Here is a 20,704-nt window from a genome sequence, read left to right on the forward strand (position 1 = left end):
TTCAATAATTCAATAAACATTTATTAAGCATCTACTATGTGCCAGACACTGTTGTACTAAGCACTGGAAATACAAAAATGAACCACAAGATAGTCTTTGCCTTCAAGGACCTTACAATCTAATAGGAGAGAAAGCACACACACACACACACACACACACACACACACACACACACACACAAACATCAAGTGAAAAATAGGATAATTAGGAAATAATTAAAAGAGGGCAAGCACTGGACTTTTGTGGTTGGGAAAGGTTTCCTGTAGAAGGTAGGATTTTAGCTAGAACTTAAAGGAAGCCAGGAAGATCAGATGTCCAAGAGGAGGAAGAACATTTAAGGCATGTGTAATAGCCAGAGAGAATGCCCAGAGCCAAGAAATGGAGTGAACTTGTTCATGGAACAGCCAGAGCAGGTGTACCTGAAAGCTAAGAGGGACCTAAGTCATGAAGAATTTAAATACCAGAAAGCAATTGGTATTTAATCTTAGAGATAATAGGGAGCTACTGGAGTTTATTGAGGGAAGATGAGGGAAAAAGAGTACCATTTTAGGAAAATCATTTTAGTGACTGAATGGATAATAGATTAGAGTAGGTAAAGACTTGAAGTAGGCAGACCTACCAGCAATAATTCAGACTTGAATCCAGACCTATCACTCTATCCACTGTCCCACCTAGCAGCCCCTTACAAATCCTCCCACTTTTCTCTGATTTCTTCACATTCATTATTTCTTACATAATGATAATACTGATAAAAATAATAATAAGTCTTTACTTAATGCTTTAATGTTTGCTAAGTGCTTTACATATATTAATTCATTTGATACTTTCAAATAGGGATTATTATTATCTGCATTTTATAAATAAGGAAACTGAGCCCAAAGAAATTGAGTGATTTCCTCAGGGTTACAAAGCTTGTAAGGATTTGACACAGGGGGGCAGCTAGGTAGTACAGTGGATAGAGCACCAGCCTAGGAGTCAGGTGGACCTGAGTTCAAATCCAGCCTCAGATGCTTAATAATTACCTAGCTGTGTGATGCAAGTCATTTAACCCCATTACCCTGCAAAAAAAAAAACAAAAAAACAAGTAGATAGGATTTGACACAGGAATTAAAAGCAGATATTCCTGACCCCAAGTCTTAGACTCTTAGCAATAATTACATTCTACCATTTTCTATTTGATGAGTTTTCAGTTCTTTTCTGAAATTCTGCTATGAATTTTTTAACATATAAAGGGCATTTCTTTTCATCTTTTTTTAGAAATATTTTATTTATTTTGAGTTTTACAGTTTTCCCCCATTCTTGCTTCCCTCCCCCCACCCCCACAGAAGGCATTCTGTTAGTCTTTACATTGTTTCAATATTATATATAGATCTCAGTTGAATGTGATGACAGAGAAATCATATCCTTAAGAAAGAAAAATAAAGTATGAGATAGTAAAATTATATAATAAGATAACAGGCTTTTTTTCTCATTTGAAGGTAATAGTCTTTGGTCTTTGTTCAAAGTTCATAATTCTTTCTCTGGATATAGATGGCATTCTCCATTGCAGATAGCCCAAAATTGTCCCTGGTTGCTTGCACTGATGGAATGAGCAAGCCCATAAAGGTTGATCATCACCCCCAAGTTGCTGTTAGGGTGTACAGTGTTTTATTTCTTTTCATCTTTGACCTCTAGAGGATTTACATCAAAGAGAATTTCTGAGTTTAAGAATAAATACAATTTAGAAATTTCTCTTGCATACTTCCAAATCATTTACCAAAACATGTTGGCACCTGGTGTAATTCCCAGTCCCATCAACCATCCACTAGTGACACTATGTGCCTTTACCCTTCTGTTTTTCAGTGTTCTCTTATATCAAATGAGGAGCAGTGTGGTATAGTGGATATGATATAGACATGGAATAAGATGGTCTGGATTCTATCTGACAGAGGAGTTAGAGATCTGAGGGAGAGAATAAGATACATATTTTCATATATGGTCAATTCGGTGGTTTGTTTTCTTTTCAATATGCTTGTTCATTACAAGGGAAGGGTGGGTAGGTTGTTTTGGAAGAGATTCAGAAAGAAGAGGAAGATTAGTAATAAATATGCAAAAAAAGAGAGGAAAAGCAAAAAAAGAGGGGTCATTACAGTATTTTTAAATGGACAGAAAAGAAATGGAGATTGAGATAGATACATCCAAGTTGGAATTTTGCTGTACATAATAATTTTGTTGGGTCTATGTACAATTATTTTTTGTTTCATATATATATATATATATGTATATATATAATTCATGTTTGATGATATTTGCCAAGTATAAAACAATTAAAATTAACATTAAAAAATTTAAGACCTGAACATAAGATCTGTGTGACTAGTATATGTACCATCTAGGACCTTAAATCTTTTCAAGCTTTAAAGCTGTAATTCTGTGATCTAATATCTAGATTTGTCTAAGGTCCCTAAGGACTATAAATCTATGACCTATGATAAAGCTTCTCCAGATAGACACATGATCCCTCACTTTTTATAAAAATCATTTTTGCTAGTTTGATTATCCTTCCATTTTTGAATAGAATGCTCAGCATAGACTATAGTTGATCATAATGTCGTATACTCAACAAAAGCCTTATAGTCATATGGAAATTTTTTTGCCGAATCAAAACATTTCTGCTTCTGGGTTGAACAAAGCCTTTTATCAGTGCCATGATAGAAATTGCATGATTATTAAGGAACAATTTTAAGAACAACTTCCCCAGATGTTTTCAGGAGAAATTTAGGTAGCCAATCTTACTAGATGAAGTGGAATTGTAGAAGGGCATAAAAGATCAGATCTAAACTCATCAGATATCAGACATATTTAACAGTAATACAGAGTAAGGATCAAGAAACTACAGCCCACAAGTCAAATGCAGCTTGCCACCTATTTTGACATGACTCAAAGCTAAAAATAGTTTTTACGCTTTAAGATAATACTTTATTGTATTTAAAAATGTAAAAGTCATTCATAGCTTATAGATCCATAGGAAAACATGCTGTAGGTCAAATCTGGCTTAAGGGCTATAGTTTGTAAACCCCCTACAGAGCATAATAAATAAGAAGTTTTCCCCTCTGGAGTAGCATTCAAATCTCTAGGACCACTACACTGAACATGGTGCCACAATTGCCAAATCTCCCTAATATATGAGACATTACTAGCATCTATGTGAATAATCTGTCTCACTAATACTAAAGCTGATATTCATGGCCCTTCAGGGCTTGTAGGCATTTTAATTATAGTACATTCACTTTATAATTTCAAGTTATGCTATTGTGTAAACATTTTTAATGCATCATCATTAATACACTAAAGAAAGAAATCTATTTCTGCCAACAGAAAGGAAATAAATCTTCACTATCTCTTTGGTCCACTAGTTTGTGTTGAGAATATCACACCTTTTTTCTGGAAAGCTGTTGGAGACATATGCTCCCATTATTATAATGCAGTGATTTATCACTAAGTCTTAAATAAACAATATATCCCACTTAACCATTAACCAGTGTCCTATTCCAATTAACATTAATTAAATCAAAGCATGTGACTATTATGCCAACAATGAAATTATTTGGGGTAAGCTTACACCTCTCTCAACTGTTTACTGGCATTTAAAAAACAAAAATAAATAGGACCAATATCTGAAATCTAACAATGTGAAAGGTATTATATGGTGTTATAAGATATGCTAAAATGTGATGATATCACAAGGAATGTGAATTTTATTATCATCTGATTCAATAACATTATATGACTCAAAATAAATCATTTAAGTCTCTCTGTAGAGTGTGGCTTAGGGGGAAGACTGAGGTTTAAGTCTTGTCTCTGACATGAGCTGTCAATGTGATCTCAAGCCAGTGACTTAAAATTCTCAGTACCCAAGAAGATCTCTAATAGTCAAAATTACAAAGGAGTTGCCAATCTTATATCAATAGATAGCTTCCACATTAGGAGTTCTTCTAATCAATGAAACATTGATCTATAATTCATTCTCTCTCTCTCTCTCTCTCTCTCTCTCTCTCTCTTCCATATATATATATTTCTCTCTCTCTACCTATCTCTCTCTTTCTGTCTCTCTGCCTCTGTCTCTGTCTCTGTATCGGTCTCTCTTTTTCTCTCTCTCTCTCTCTTTCTCTCTCTTTCTCTGTCTCTCTGTCTGTCTCTGTCTCTGTCTCTCTCTGTATCTCTGTATTTCTCTCTGTCTTTCTCTGCATCTCTCTCTCTCTTTCTCTCAAACACATATCCATGCACCCAAGAAAAGAGGACAAATCAGCAATAAGATTCTTAGGAGCAATACAAATGTATGTGTATATACATGCATATATACACACATATATCACAATGTCCACATTTGCAATAGGGAGCAAGTAATTTTACTCACCCCAACCCAGGTGTTGGGAAGACTGCTAATAAAAAATCATTGCAGAGGGCTTTGGCTATTGAAAGAGCATCATCATCATCATAATTAATAATGATGCATATAGCTCAAATATTGAAATGTCTCTTTGGCATCATTCCAAATCAAGAGCTATGAGCTCTGGCCCTGCATTTCAATGAAAGGAAACAGCATGACGTACTCTTATCTCAGCAGTTGGATGAGAGCTAGGAACTACATCCTTAATTATCAACCGTATTCTATACCATGTTGTGATATTCTGCTAATCAAGTGTCCTAAAACCCCATCCTCAAACAGATGCAGGACCAAATTGATGCCCTCCTGTATCTGGCCTTACCAATGTGACTGAGCCCTAGAAGGGATATTTAATCTGTGGAGCTGCATAAGGTAGCCTATTCTCAGGACCAGAAAGCCAGCTCTGATTCGGTGTCTCAAAACTTGTCATCTCCACCTTAGCCAAGCGTCTGGTGCCTAATGAGAAAAATAAATTGCTCTTACTTTCCTCATAAGACATTTGCATTTAGAATTTTTTTTTTGCTCGTAAAAGCTTTATAAAGCATCCACCCGAGCCATTCTACCTGCATTTGTCACCTAAAAGGGTCTTTATGAAATCTTACAGTAAATTTAATAACCCTCTTCAATAAACATGAGCTTTTATGAGCATGACAGATCTAAATACACTCAATGGTCTGGGAATAAAACCTGCATCAGTGATATTTTCACTGCTGTAATATCATACATATAAAAATCTATGTACAATTCTATACAGTGCATGAGAGGAAAGATGGCATCAGAATTTAGGTTTTTTTTAAAAGGTACTGACCAGTGAACACCTGTGGGTCTCATTAAATTAACCTATTACTCAAACGTGAGCTGATCTGATGGGCACAACATCCCCCTGCAAAGGACTAAGGCATCAGCATCCGTCATTTTCTTCCATTTTTCAGCAAATGCACATTATAGAAATAACTCTCAAAATGACCGTCAGTAATCGTTCACACTGGGCTTCATAGGAAAGGGACTTTTATATGAAACATTTCCCAATTTCAATCACCTCCAGTAGGGGACTTCTGCATGGGTGAAGCTGCTGATTTGAGAGTCCTATTGCTATCAGTTTCTCTCATTCTCTCTTCCCAAATTAAGCTACCAAATTAGGCATGAGTGAAGCACTTATTTCTTCTGCAGCTGCTATATATATTCACAAGGAGGATAAAAAATGCCAGTGAATTTTTTTTATTGCTGCTGTATAATAACAGAATGAAATGTCAAAGACCCAGAAACTCCATCTTTTCTTCATCATATCAAACTTCATCTTGCCCTCCCTAAGTCCAGGTTTGCATTCTTCTTAAATCTGCTTTTCCTCCAGGCAGCAACTAGAAACAAAATAATGGAAAACTGAGCATTTCAAGTAAATAAGACCATCTTTATGACTGAATTAGTATTTTCTGAACAACCACATATAATAAGACTTGGAACAAGGGTTCATAATGCATAATTCCCTATTTTAGTAACTTTAACTCTGAAGATGCACAAACAAACATTCCTCACTTTACCTAATAATAATGTCCTGTGCAAACTGAATTCTTGACAACTCATCAGGGCTGTCTTTAATGGTATTTAATGATCAAAACTTAAAAATACTATGACCTCTAAATTATATTTTAAATTAACTAGAGAATCACAATGAAACCAAAAGATGAAAAATCCTTTAAAAGACAAATAATCACTACTTAATTTTCTTTTTAAAAAAACATGTTTTATATCTTGAGTTTGTTCAGAGTATGCCTATAAAAATTAATTTGTTGGAAAAAACAGAAAGCTGATTTTTTTAATTTAAAAGTTGAAAGTTTAAAAAATTAAAGGAAAAATTACAAAATACTGTTATAGCTTCTATTTCAACTTCATCTCCCATCAAATCATTTACTTCTAGGTTTGAAGGCAAAACATAACAAAGAAAAAAAGTAAGAAGTAACCAACAAAAGAGTGCTATATGCAAGGCTGTATATTAAACCTTTGTTACTCTGCACCAGACCACTGAACTCTTTGACTAGAGTATGGAGAGGCATGGGAACAGAAAGATGATGAATAGGGGAGCTAGAGACAACAATACAGCTCAGAGGGGCATTGTGATCTGGGCCTGAGTTGAGCTCTCCACAGTTCTTGTATTTCTTTTTCTGGGCCAACATTCAGTCTTTGTGACAGATGGGTTTGAAGGGCAACTGAATGTACATGAGAGTACTGAACTGAGAGAAAGGAGATCAGTCTTCTAGTCTTTTCTACCAATAAACTGTATAACCAGGGAAAATTACTTATATGGGTCTCAGTTTACATAACTGCAAAATGTAGATGACTTCCAAAGTCACATCCAGTTTTTTGATTCACTTTTATCTTTTCATTTCTAAAAATGAAAGGGTAGGATTAGGTAATGTCTAAGATCTCTTATTGTTGCTGTTCAGTTATATCCAATTCTTCATGACCCTAATTGTAGTTTTCTTGGCAAAAATACTAGAGTGGCTTGCCATTTCCTTCTCCAGCTCATTTTATGAATAGGAAACTGAAGCAAGTAGAGTTAATTAACTTGCCCAGCTAGAATCTGAGGCTGGATTTGAACTCAGAAAGATGAGTCTTCCTAATTCCAGTCTATGCTCTATTTACCATCTGTAAGGTCTCTAAAAACAGTGATCTTATCCTAGTGAGGTCTCCTTACTCATCTGAAATCCTTTTTGTTGATTAGATGATGATGAAATCTTGAGGAGATAAAGAGCCCATGTACCTAAAACTAAAGATCCAAGATTGGCAGACAAATATCATTCATTCTATGAAGGGAGAAGGAAGAAACATTCTAGCAACTGCCTCTTCTTGATGCCAGTCCAGTCAGATTGAGAAGAATTCATAAGAAATATATTGACTACGACATTCTACCAACTCACAACTCACCAATTACTTCTACCAAGATAAAGGTCTCAAAGAGAGAATGCTTATCCAGCTCTATAAGCCCACTGGGGCATTACCCAGTTTGAGAACTTCCCAGAGCCCAGTTAAAAATTCTCCAAACCATTCCAATTACTTACATTTTTATATGCTCTAAAATCATTCATATCCTGATTAATAACAGTTAGAGAGGTAATATAGTATAGTTACAAAAGTGTCATAATCATCTCCAAATACACATCCTCAGGCCCCAACTGCACCCAAAATCAGATCAAAATGTTTCTGAGAAATATTTAACAAATTAAATAAAAATATAATACAATATAGATCATGTTAATTAGTGGTAATTTTAGTCAATATACAGTCTCCAGTGATCAATTTCTATTTTATTTTGACACTAAGGACTCTAGTCTTAGAGTCAGGAAGATCTGAGTTCAAAGGAAGATCTGAGTTCAAATACAGACCCTCACATTTACTAACTACATGACTATGGGTTAAGTAACAGTTAAGTCTAGAAGTTATAGATATGTTATTGATCTGTATTATTGGAAAGAATTTCCACTGTGGGCATTCCCTACATCCCCATAGAAGAAATCTTAGGTCAGGGGCGGCTAGGTGGTATAGTGGATAAAGCACTGGCCCTGGAGTCAGGAGTACCTGGGTTCAAATCCAGTCTCAGACATTTAATAATTACCTAGCTGTGTGGCCTAGGGCAAGCCACTTAACCCCATTTGCCTTGCAAACACCTCCCCCCAAAAAAAAAGAAATCTTAGGTCTATACCAAGAACAAAAAGTTAGTCACAACACAGGATCACAGATTTCAAGAAGGAAGAAATCTTGGAGGTTGTATAGAGTTCAATTGTCTTTTTTCTTTTTGTAAATTTCTTTTTCCCATTAAATGTAAAGATAATATCAACATTCATTTTAGTAAAGTTTTCCCTCCCCCCACATTGTACATAGGATAGTAAGTAATCTGATATAGATTATATATGTAAAATTGTGTTATATATATATTTACATATTAGTCACATCAACAGCCTTTTCTTACAAATGAGGAAACTGTAGTCCAAAAATTTAAGAGACTTGTTTAAGGTTATAATGAGTGGTAAATGACAGATTTAGGATTCAGACTCAAGTTCTATAACTTAAAATCTGTTTTTCTTATCACATACCATTTTGTCTTCCTTATGGTACATCAGGTGTTTTGTGCAACAGTGATCATAGTCTTGAACTAAAAATCATGAGGTATGGTCAATCAATTTGGTCTCACCTCCAAAGGACTTTCTAATTGGACAGTATATCTGAAGGTCAGACTGTCCTAGAAAAATGCCTTAGGCATAGGACTCTTGGAACTTGAAGATCATTTACAATTCATCCAGGTGCCTAGGTGGGCCAATGAATGGTTGATCAGAGAGAACAATATGAGAAGCATGACCACCCTACAATTGGATATCCATAGCAAAAAGATCCTATTTTCTTTTTTTAATCTTTCGATTTATCTTCCCACCTTATCTCTTGATAGAGATACAGTTGTACAAAGTGATCCAAATGTTCTCAGGAAATGAAAGGAATAAAGAAAGAAGGAATTTAAGCAATCTAAAAAATTAATAATTATCCCATAGACAGGAAATCGCCATGTCAAAACTATAGACAATAAATCTGTTCTTATGAATCACCTTCAGAGAACAGTCATGGAATAGATGAGAGTAATGACCATGGAGTCAGAAGGACCACTGTTAACACTTACTATGTGATTTTAGATCCATCACTTCATCTCTCTAAGTCTCAATTTTTTCAGCTGTTAAATGGGGGTGGTGATAGATAGATGGATAGATAGATAGATAGATAGATAGATAGATAGATAGATAGATAGATAGATAGATAGATATAATATATGTATGTGTATATATATATATATATATATATATATATATAGCATCAGTATCATGAATCTCAAAAAGTTTATTTATAAAGGGCTTTACAGATTATAAAGCACTATGTAAATCTAGGGGAGCTGAGTAACTGGAGCAGGGACTGGAGTCAGGAAGACCTGAATTCAAATCCAGCCTTAGATACTGTTAACCATGTTTTAAACTTGTGTTTATATTCGGTCATTTTAAAAATGTCACTGTCTACAATTCTTACTAACTGTGTGACCCACACAAATCACTTAACTCTGCTTCTCTCACTTTGCATATCTGTGAAATGAACTGGAGAAAAAATGGCAAACCACACCAGTATCTTTACCAAGAAAATTCTAAATGAGGTTCCAGAGAGTTGGAAATCACTGAAGAAAACAATAATATGACCATATTATATAGTTAATCCTATGGAACAATGGATTTGTATCCCCTGAGATAAATACCAGATACATATTGAATGCCAGTCTTGGTCTTGATTCCACTCAACTTCTATGGGTCAAAATAAATCCTGTTAGTGCTTTCATTTTTGAGCCTGGAAATGTTATTCCTCAGAATCAATGAAGCTTCCTGCTTCAAATTAATGCATTTTAAAAATGATCAAATAAAATGAATGAGGTGATGATACAGAGAAAAAGAAAACATTTGAGGATAATGAGCACAGAGCATAGAGGTTCAATCTACATAGAAAAAAGGTCAGCAAATTTAGCAGATACATAATAGTCCTTGAGAGTCAGACCCTAATTAATCCTCACCAAGCCAAAATGTACTGGTTTAACCTTTTCATTCTGTGCCTCTTACAATATTTACGAATTAACAATTCTCAACAGAAATGGAAAACACACCATTTTGTAGGCTTCCATTCTACTGGAGCACACCAAGATGTCAGGACTGGGGTACTTTAAGATAGAGATCTCATCCAGCATCCCCCTCCCACACAGGAAACAATGTCATACCTAACAACATAGTCAGAAAGTGATAATCAGGTGCTTTAATTCTAGTTGTCTCTGTCAGTACCTTATCTCCTTGACTAGAAAGTTAAGAAAAGCAAGAGTTAGAGACTAGAATTCCATTTAAGACTGTATCCACCAAGAAGAAGGATTTACTTTAGAGTGGATAAGGTAAACCATCCAAAAGGAAGGACCTTGGGAAAAAGTAGTTTCATTTAAAGGATGGTCTCATGGAGTGATTAATATGACAGGATGGTTGGGTAATATCATGGCTAGAACACTGAATGTGGAGTCAGGGAAAAATAGGTTAGACTCTGGATTCAGATGCTTAAGAGCTATGTGCCCCTGAGCAAGCAGCTCTGGGTCCTAGCTTCCTCATCTACAAAATGAGATCCCTTCCAATTCTCAATCTATGATCAGATGATTCTATATACAGAATTCATTAAATGACATTTATATTAGTGTTTTAAGGTTTGCAAGGTACTTTACATGTATGATTTCATTGGTCACAACAATCCTATCAGGTAGGTAATACAGATTTTTTTAATCTCTGTTTTGAAGAATAAGAATAAGATTAGACCTCTGCATGGCAACGTAGATAAAGAGAGGTTTTACAACCAAGAAGACCTAGGGTCTATACTGTGTCTAATACAACCCCATTTTACAGATGAGAAAACTGACTATTAAAGAGGGAAAAGTGGCTTGCCTATAGTCACACAACTAATAAGTCAGAGGGGGCATTGATATCCAAGTCTTACCAGCATTCTATCTACTATATCTTACTGCCTTTTCAAGTTGAGGTTATGTTTTCAAATACATGGTTTCTGAATTTGATGCTACAAACATGAAGAAAATATTTAGGGTTAGGTGAAGAAAAAGAGCCCACTGTCACAACACCCACACCAGTCACTTTCAGTTTTCTCCTATTGACCCTCCATAGTCCAGATTTGAAAAATTGACCCCCTCTCTCTATTTCATGGACCATCCAGGCTTTTGCCCTGAGAGTTGGAGGATTTGTTAGGGAAAATTAGTTGATATAATAACCAAAGAAAGAAAGAACTTGAATACCTAGACTAAAAGATGGTAGATACAGAGAGTATTTATAAAGCAATCTCTATGTACCAGAGACCAAGTTTAGTATTTGAAATACCAATATAAGTAAGAAGTCATTTCTGCTTTAAAGGAGTTTACATACTAATTAGGGAAGATAAGTCAGAAAATGAAATTAAGGTCATGACACTACCCAACCATCCTGTCATATTAATCACTCCATGAGACCATCTTCTAAATGAAACTACTTTTTTCCCAAGGTCCTTCCTCTCGGAAGGTAGTATAATGGTGAGTAGAGGCTGAGAAGTGTCCTGGTGTCCTAGATCTGTTTCTGCACAAAATAAGCAGGAAACTGCTTTACTAGAGCCCAGGGGTCCTGATAAAAGTGAATTACAGGATACTCCTGTGGAGGAAGTAGGGGTGATGATCTGAGTAAAGGCAGCATAAGGTGGAGCAGGTCTCCACTAATAACTATGACACCAGATGAATATCAACAAGGTGTCTTGGGAAAACCAAGAAAAAATCAATTTCTACTCTCATATTTTATAACCTTGTTCAACTCCTAGAGGGTCAGTATGGGATGGAAAGAGTGTAGATTGAAGACTCCATGTCATTACATGAAAACCATAAAATACTTTTCTATATCCTTAAGAACTTGATAGGGTCTTGGTACCTTAATCTTAATCACCCATGCTGAGACAGATAAAAGAATCATCATTCTAAATGAACAGATGATTAGCAGTACAACTAAGTCCACATATCTCTTTGACATCACTTTCTATTAATCAACAAAGTCTTAACACATACCTTGAAAGGTTCAAAATACCAAAAGCCCGATGCAACGTATACAAATGCCAACTTAAAAGACCCTGCTCTTAGTGTTTTTGTCTATGTCTGTGTCTGGGTATGTGCATGTGTAAATGGGATTCTTCCGCCATGTTGCAAGAATGGTGCAAGATAGTTCTGGAAAAGAATAGAAGCCAAATTAATCTGAGGAAGTGCCCCATGAGTGGCATCAAAAGAAAGCTGGTGAAAGAATGGAAAGAAATCTATTTTTGTCTTTGTTTCTTCTTCTCCTTTCTGTGTCCCTCTAAATGTATCATGTCTGACTATATTTGTCCTTCCTACCACCTGTATCTCTTAGTTCTTTACTGATATCCTTCCCATTTTTTGGTTTGCCCTCCCCTCTCAGTACTCCAATCAACTCAATCCAAACCCAGCAGGCTTTATTAAGTACCTACTATATAAAAGGGACTTTGCTATTTATACTAAGGCTACAAAAACAGGAAGAAAACTGTTTCTTCCCTCAAGGAACTTACTTTTTTTCTTTTACTTTCTTTTTGAAGGCAATCTGCATTGTGACTTGATGAGGATAACACAGCTTTTAAACATCTGAGGTCAAATTTGAACTCAGATCCTCCTGAGTCAAGGGTTGGTAGGCTATCCACCTAGCTGCCCCTGGAAATTTATATTCAAAGGTGTGCTAGTCAGTACCCAGTCCTCTGAGATAAAAGTACACACTATGCAGCAAAGTAATTTAAAATAAAATTTGTGTTACTGTTCTAGAACGAAGGTGATTGGATAAGTAGACAGAATAAGCAATTGGAAGGTAAATATTGGCAGTACATTGACAAATCAAAAGCCCAATCTTTAATATTAATATTTTCTCCATCACTTTTTCAAGTCTAGACAATTAACAAAAAAATAAATAAAGCCCTGATTTGTACTATTGGTCTATTTCCCTCATGCTTAAAATTTAACACTCAGCTTTTGCAAGCCAGTTTGAATTGACTTCAGGACACCCCCTACCTACTGGAAGGATACAACATGTAAAAAGATAAAAATAAGTAAAATAATTTAGAAAGAAGGGAAAGAGCACCAACAGCGGGATTGGGGGAGGCTTGCTCTAGGAGATGGCACATGAGAAGAAAGCTAGAGATTCTAAGAAGTGAAAAAGATGCACATTCTAAACTTGACAGATAAACCAATCAAAAGGCAAGGAGAAATGAGATAGCATGTATAAGGAAAAGTAGCCTGGTTCATTTGGAACACCAGAGTGCAATAGAAGGTAATAATAAACCACCAACCTGGGAAGGTAGAATGGAGTCAGATTGTAATGGGTTTTACATCACTTGTACAAAAATATTTATAGCAGCCCTGTTTGTGTTGGCAAAGAATTGGAAATCAAGTAAATGTCCTTCAATTGGGGAATGGCTTAGCAAATTTGTGGTATATGTAGGTCATGGAACACTATTGTTCTATTAGAAACCAGGAGGGAATGGGATTTCAGGGAAGCCTGGAAAGATTTGCATGAACTGATGCTGAGTGAGATGAGCAGAACCAGAAAAACACTGTACACCCTAACAGCAACATAAGGGTAATGTTCAACCTTGAAGGACTCACTCATTCCATCAGTGCAACAATCGGGAACAATTTTGGGCTGTCTGCAAAGGAGAGTGCCATTTGTATCTAGATAAAGAATTGTGGAGTTTGAACAAAGTTCAAGTACTATTCCCTTTAATTTAGGAAAAAACTGGTATCTTTGTCTGATCTTGTTACCTCTTAGATTTCTTGTCTCTTCCTTTAAGGATATGATCTCTCTCATCACACTCAATTTGGATCAATGTACAACATGGAAACAAAGTAAAGACTGACAGATTGCTTTCCGTGGGGGTGGGGGAGGGAAGTAAGATTGGGGGCAAAAATTGTAAACTCAAATAATATCTTTAATTTTAAAAAAAGAGTGTAATGAGTTTTAAACATCAAATTAAGAAGTTCTTATTTCTTATTTCTAGTAGTCATGAGAACTTCCTAAATTTTCTTGAGCAGGAGAGCGACATAATTAGCTCCTTATTTAAGAAAGCTTATTTTGGCAACTGTGAAAAGAATATATATCAGAGAGAACCTGGTCTCTAGTTAGGAGACTATTGCAGTTATCAAGACTTGAGGTGAGGAAGCCCTAAGCTAGAGTGATGGCCAAAACTGAAGGGGTTAAAAAGGACTTAGATGCGAGTGAGAACTACTCAAGTAGAATAGACTATTTCCATCACTCTCCTTGTCCTCATATCTTTCTCCTTCCCAAATAAGGTCATTTGCTGGATCATTCAGGTCAAATAATCCTAGCACAGAATATGTCTGGTTTTTTAATATACATTCAAGAGTTATATGAATAGATTCTTTATTTATATTCTAGTGAGATCAGCCTAGAATGCTAGGAACCTGCTCAGCAGCCCAATAAACCAAGAACTCAGGGGACTGCTTCAGTTGTACAGATTAGTCAGTATATGCAGCAAAGTAATTTAAAATAAAAAATTGTGTTACTCCTCTAGAATGAAGGTGATTGGATAAGTAGACAGGATAAGCACTTGGGAGGTAAATATTGGCAGTACATTGACAAATCAAAAGCCCAATCATGTTGCCTGCCACAGGTAAGAATTTGGTTAAACAATTTAAGGATGTACTGAATAGCTCATGGAGACATTTGTTCCCAGTAATTGGCAGAAACCACAGCTCATTAGATTAGCTTTCATCTGACATGCCAAATGATACTCTGTGTTGATCGGTTTGATCATCAGCATGCAATTGTTTATCTTTTTCCATCAGTTAGGATGACAAATCAGCAATATTAGCCAAAAGTGTTAAGTCCAAGGCCAATCATCGTTCACACCCCAATTTAAGTGATTCTGCTTCAATCGATCCTCAGCCTCCAAGGTAAAATAAAAACCGCTTCTATACCCTACAGCTGCTGGCTTGCACCATCTTTCAGAATGCTTACTTGCAAACAGGTAAGCAAAAAACTAAGTAAAGGCTGGTTTTACACTACAGTCTCTAACTTCCTTTTCTTTTTTAAAAAAGAACAAGGAAGCCAATAAGTCTTAGGAGATTCCCAGTCCAGGAAAGAAGATGGGATCATTAAGAGAGCTCATGCCCAGAGCCTCAGATTGAACTCTGTGACCAATGGCAGCACAACCAAGACAATGTAAGAGAAATGACAGTAGCTGATTTAACCCCTGTGTCAGTCTCATAAGCCTCCTCATCAGTACCTCTGAGATAGATGATGGATGATGCAGCTGAAACTGAGCCGGATTCTGCCCTTGGCTTTGCTAGGCACTTGGAATCAATGAGAGGTATATGTGATTAACAAAGGTCAAGGTTTGGAGGCTGATGCTGTGTGTTCTTTAATTTAGTCATTTAAAAGTCCTGCCCTTGTCTAATAATAGGTGCTACTTCTCCCTCTGATTGACCTTTTCTCATTCATATGAGGCTGATGACATCATGGCGAGATTCCAAGCAGCAAGAGGAAAAACCTCCCCTCCTTGTGCAATTTAACCAAGAACAGAAAGGAGAAGGAACAGTCTCTGCAAATGAATTCACTCCTCCACCCCCCAAATCGTGACCTGGGAGAGTATCTATTAAAGAGGTAAAATTCAATGAGACAAAATCATTCTAATCACCAAGGAACATGTGCCCAGTTCTCTTTACTTGACACACACACACAGATTATTTACAAACTGATTATCTTGTTTGCGGGTTATTCAGTTCTCTTGCTTCTCTATCTTCCTTTGGCTGATGGGTGGACTTTCGGGCATTATGCTATTTCACTGGGCAGGGATATAAAAGGGTCTAAAATTTAAACCAATAATTTCACTATCTATTATCAGACCCAGTCCCAAAAGGCTAAAACCATTTTCCAGAATTAGAGTTGAGTTATTTGGTTGTTGTTGTTTTTCTAATTCCATAGTGATTTTCATTATGTTTTTAGAGTACATAAGTCATAATATCATCTTCTCCAACCTATTATCCAGTACAGAAAATATTTTTGGAATGGAAATGCATTTATAATGGAAAAACACTTATTATGCACCTTCATTGTGTAAAATTCTATGCTTAATTGCTGGGGATACTAATAGTAAAGCTGAGACAATTCTCCCTCTCCTTCCCTTCTCTCTCCCCTTACTTCTCCACCCCACCCCACCCCACCTCTCTCTCACTCTCCCTCTTCATCTCTCTCTCTCTCCATCACTCTCTCACTTGCTCTGTCTCTCTCTCTCTCTCTCTCTCTCTCTCTCTCTCTCTCTCTCCTCTGTCTCTCCTTCTCTCCCTCTCTTTGTCTCTCTCTGCCTTTGCCTCTGTCTCTCTATCTCTGTCTGCCTCTCTGTCTTTGTCTCTTTCTATGGATCTGTCTCTGCCCCCTCCTCTGGATGTTTGTCTGTCTGTCTGTCTGTCTATCTTCTCTCTCTCCTTCTTTGTCCCTTTCTGTATCTCTCTACCTCTCTGTTTCTCTCTAGTCTCTCTATTTCTCCCTCTATCTCAGTCTCTGTCTGCTTCAACTGATCTAAAGCCTGATTTTAGTACAAAAGTTGCTTCCTTGGATGATGATTGTGGAACCTAAAATGGAAGAAGATAATTGGGCTAGATAACATGTACTTTCTGTGTTAGTACTACCAAAAATCCGAATAGATTAAGTGCTGGCAATTTATCAGAATACTTAAGTCCTGACTACTACTACTGTAATTAATAAAGTCATAATAATAATTAGCTGAATTTTCAAGATATTAAACCTTATTTATAGAAGGTATTTGCTCCTTGAGGAGCAGAAAATCTAAAGAGGTCAACCAATTTTGTTGCTGTTGTTCAATCATTTTCATCAATTCTTTGTGACTCTTATTTGGGTTTTCTTTGCAAAGATACCGGAATAGTTTGTCATGTCCTGATCCTACTATTTTACAAGTGAGGAAATTGAGATAAACAGAGTTAAACAACCTGCCCAGGGTCTTAAAGTTTGTAAGTATATGAGGTCGAATTTGAATTCAGGAAAGTGAATCTTCCTGATTTCAGACCCTTCAATTTATCCTCTATGCTTCCTAGCTGCCCCAATTGTGATTTATTAGAGAAACTGGGGTCATAAGGAATAAGATAGGACTGAATAGCAACAGTAGTCTAATCCAAATAAAAGGCTAATTTCCTCTTGGACTCTTTTACTTCCATTCAGATATCAAGAGAAAAGTTTTCCCCTGGGACTTGACTATTTCAATCCAATAATTGGAATTTCCTTTGTAAAATGATTGATAACATAAGTAATAAGATTGATGAGGGGGTGGCTAGGTGGTGCAGTGGATAGAGCACCTGCCCTGGAGTCAGGAGTACCTGAGTTCAAATCCAGTCTTAGACACATAATAACTACTTAGCTGTGTGGCCTTGGGCAAGCCACTTAACCCTACAGCCTTGCAAAACAAAACAAAAGATTGACGTGGCTATTTATATTCTTTCTATTAAAAAGACCTCTATTAAAATAACTTCACAGATATTTTAATAAGTAATATTCAATAATACATTCCAATATAGAAATAATATAGAGCAAGATTGAAAGAAATAACTAGGCTATTGCAAGAGCCTTTTAATTGGTCTCCTTGCCCCAAGTTTCTCTCCACCCCAACCTAACCTGGAATAATGATTTTCTTTAAAATGATTTTCTTAATTCACGAGTCTACATACAGCCCACTACATCAATCCCCTAAATTACATTACCTGGACTCTTTCGACTTTTCTAGTGCTCTTATTTATTATTCTCTTCTTTATACTCTATGGTTCAGCTAACTATTAGTTTATCTTCAAAGATGACCAGCTAGCTTACAACTCATGCATTTTCACTGACTGTTTCACAATGCCTAGAATTTTCTCCCTCCTCGTCTTTGGCTCTTAGTTTTCCTGACTTCCTTCAAACCCAGTTGATAGGGAGAGAATTCAGAATTCAAGGTTTTGAAAATGAATGTTGAAATTTGTTTTTGCATGTAACTGGGGAATAATGGCTCAAATTCTACCTTCTTTCAGGAGATCTTTCTCGCTGTCCAAAGATTTCCATCTAAGAATACCTGTTAACACTGTAGATATCTTATATGTTATTGTTATTTTCATGTCATTCTTCCCATTAGAATATAAGCTTTTTAAGAGCAGAAAATTATATTTTGATCTTTCTTTGTATTCCCAGCAATTAGCCCAGTATTCTTGGTAAAGATACTGGAGTGGTTTGCCATTTTCTTCTCCAACTCATTTTATAGATAAGGAAACTGAGGCAAACAGGGTTGAGGGGCTTGTCCATGGTCTCATAAGTACCTGAGACCAGTATCTGAAACACAATAAACTTGCTTATTGAATCCCACTCACCAAATAAATTGACTCCACTTAGGACAGCTTCTACTCTTTCTTTCAATTTGACCAGATGTTGGAAAGCCCCAGGCTCTCATATTGTCTATGGCTTACACAAAAATTTATGCTTTAGGTATTAAGAAGTCATGTGACAATTTCTCCTTGTTCTTGCATTGAGAGTTCTTGATGGTATAATATCCTCCCCAATATTTTGTTGTTTGTTGTTCAATCATTTATCATCTTGTCCAACTCTTTATGACCCCATTTAGGGTTTTCTTGGTAAAGACTTAACTAAAGTGATTTGACATTTTCCTTCTCTAAATCATTTTACAGATAAGGAAACTGAAGCAAACAGGGCTGAGGGACTTGCCCAGGTAAGTAAGTACCTGAGACCAGATTTGAACTCAGGAAGATGAATCTTCCTGACTTCAGGTTCTGTACTCTGTCCCACCTAGGTGCCCAATATTTACAGTAATTTCTTATTACTTTTAGGATCAAAAAAATCCCACTAAATAACTTTTGTTTCTCATTGACAATGTCCATCTGACATTGCCCTGCTAATATCAGATCAAATCTTCAAATACCTTTTCCTTATGCCCTATACTAAAGAATTTTTTTCCCAGGACAGAAAAAGATATCAAAGAGTTCATAACAATTCCTTAACCTCCAAACTCGTATCCTAAACAAAACTTTCATCCAACCTAATAATGATATCTTATAGTCAGTAAAAAAAAGTTTGTTAGAGTAATGAAAGTAATTGTCCCATGCTTTAAAGACTCAATTACCAATGAACTAATTCACTAAATTTAAGTTTTCAGGATTTATAATCTGATTTTTCAAAATCAAGTCATTTTCTACCCATGACATTACTTTTAATGGAACTCAATAATTTCAAACAAATTTATCTTGTGGTATCCCACAGAATTCATGGAGATTTGGGATCCTTGAAAGATATGCAAGATTTTGATATGCTGGGGAAAGAAAAAAATATTCTTTTTAAGAAAAGTAACTTGAGCAAATATAAATAAGAATAGTCTGATGAGCAAATGATAAAAATTAACATTAATCATAATCTCCTTAACAGAGGGGCTTAGTTTTCCTTATTGAGTTATTCATGTATTAAGAGCAAGAGATAACTGATGAGCAGCCCATGTGGTCCACCAGTATTCATGTAATGACAAGAGATCTAGAGGAAGGTCCCCAATAGATTGGGTGGATCCCTCACACACAATTTATAGATGGTCACAGACAAGAAGTACAAAGAATATAGGGCATAAAATACTCGCATGAATGAGATCTTGATGTTAGCAGCACAGGTTATAGCAATAACCTCTGTAGACAAGGGTTTATATACTCTGTAGACTAGGATCATGAATTTAAGAAAACCAAATATCTATCTGGCCCATCTGTTATCTACCTTGCTGTTGATTTTCTACTCTACACCTGGATCCCTATGACTTAATTTCCAAAATCAATCTAGTCTCAAGGGAAATTAAGACACTCAGCTTTGGAACTCCTAGCCTACTATATCAAGTCAACTCCCTTGCCATATTCTCTGCCACCAGGGATGACTTTTGCCCCCCAATTGACCCTCTGCCTCTGTCTCACTCTCTCCCTCTGTCACTCACACACACACACACACACACACACACACACACACTCTATTTATCTATCTATCTCTATCTCAATGACTCACTTTTTTCCATCTCTTACTCCAAATACCATTGGTTTTGAAAAGAATGTGCCAATGGACTACCTCATTATTCCTGTGCTTCCCCTGACCAAATAACCAAATAGCCAACACTCCCCAAATATAATTTCCTTCTCCTATTAGAGAATTATCTTTCTCCTATTTCATCTTTTATATTTCTGTTCTCAGAATTTGGCATAGTATTTGTATTATTTAGAAATGTTTCATTCATTCATTCAACATAGATCCATGGAGGTCCTGAAGCATCATTCTCAATGAGTAGTCTATTAGTAGGCAGTCAAGAAATGTTCACTAAATGAAAGAATAAATGAAGGGTAAAAATTATTTGTTTTATTTATTAACATACCCTCTAAAATCTAAAAGGAATTTGAAATTATCTAATTGAAAGTAATGCAAAATAGTGTCAATTAAGGATAAAAATAGAGACTATTTAAAAGGAACATGGACAGTATATATTATCAGTCATTTTAAATGAATGAATGATTACTTCAAGGCACTAAATTTGACTTTAAAAGTTTCATAGATGGGGCAGCTAGGTGGCGTAGTGGATAAAGCACTGGCCTTGGAGTCAGGAGTACCTGGGTTC

This window comes from Macrotis lagotis, chromosome 1 (assembly GCF_037893015.1).
Source record: "Macrotis lagotis isolate mMagLag1 chromosome 1, bilby.v1.9.chrom.fasta, whole genome shotgun sequence".
Classification (NCBI taxonomy): Eukaryota; Metazoa; Chordata; class Mammalia; order Peramelemorphia; family Peramelidae; genus Macrotis; species Macrotis lagotis.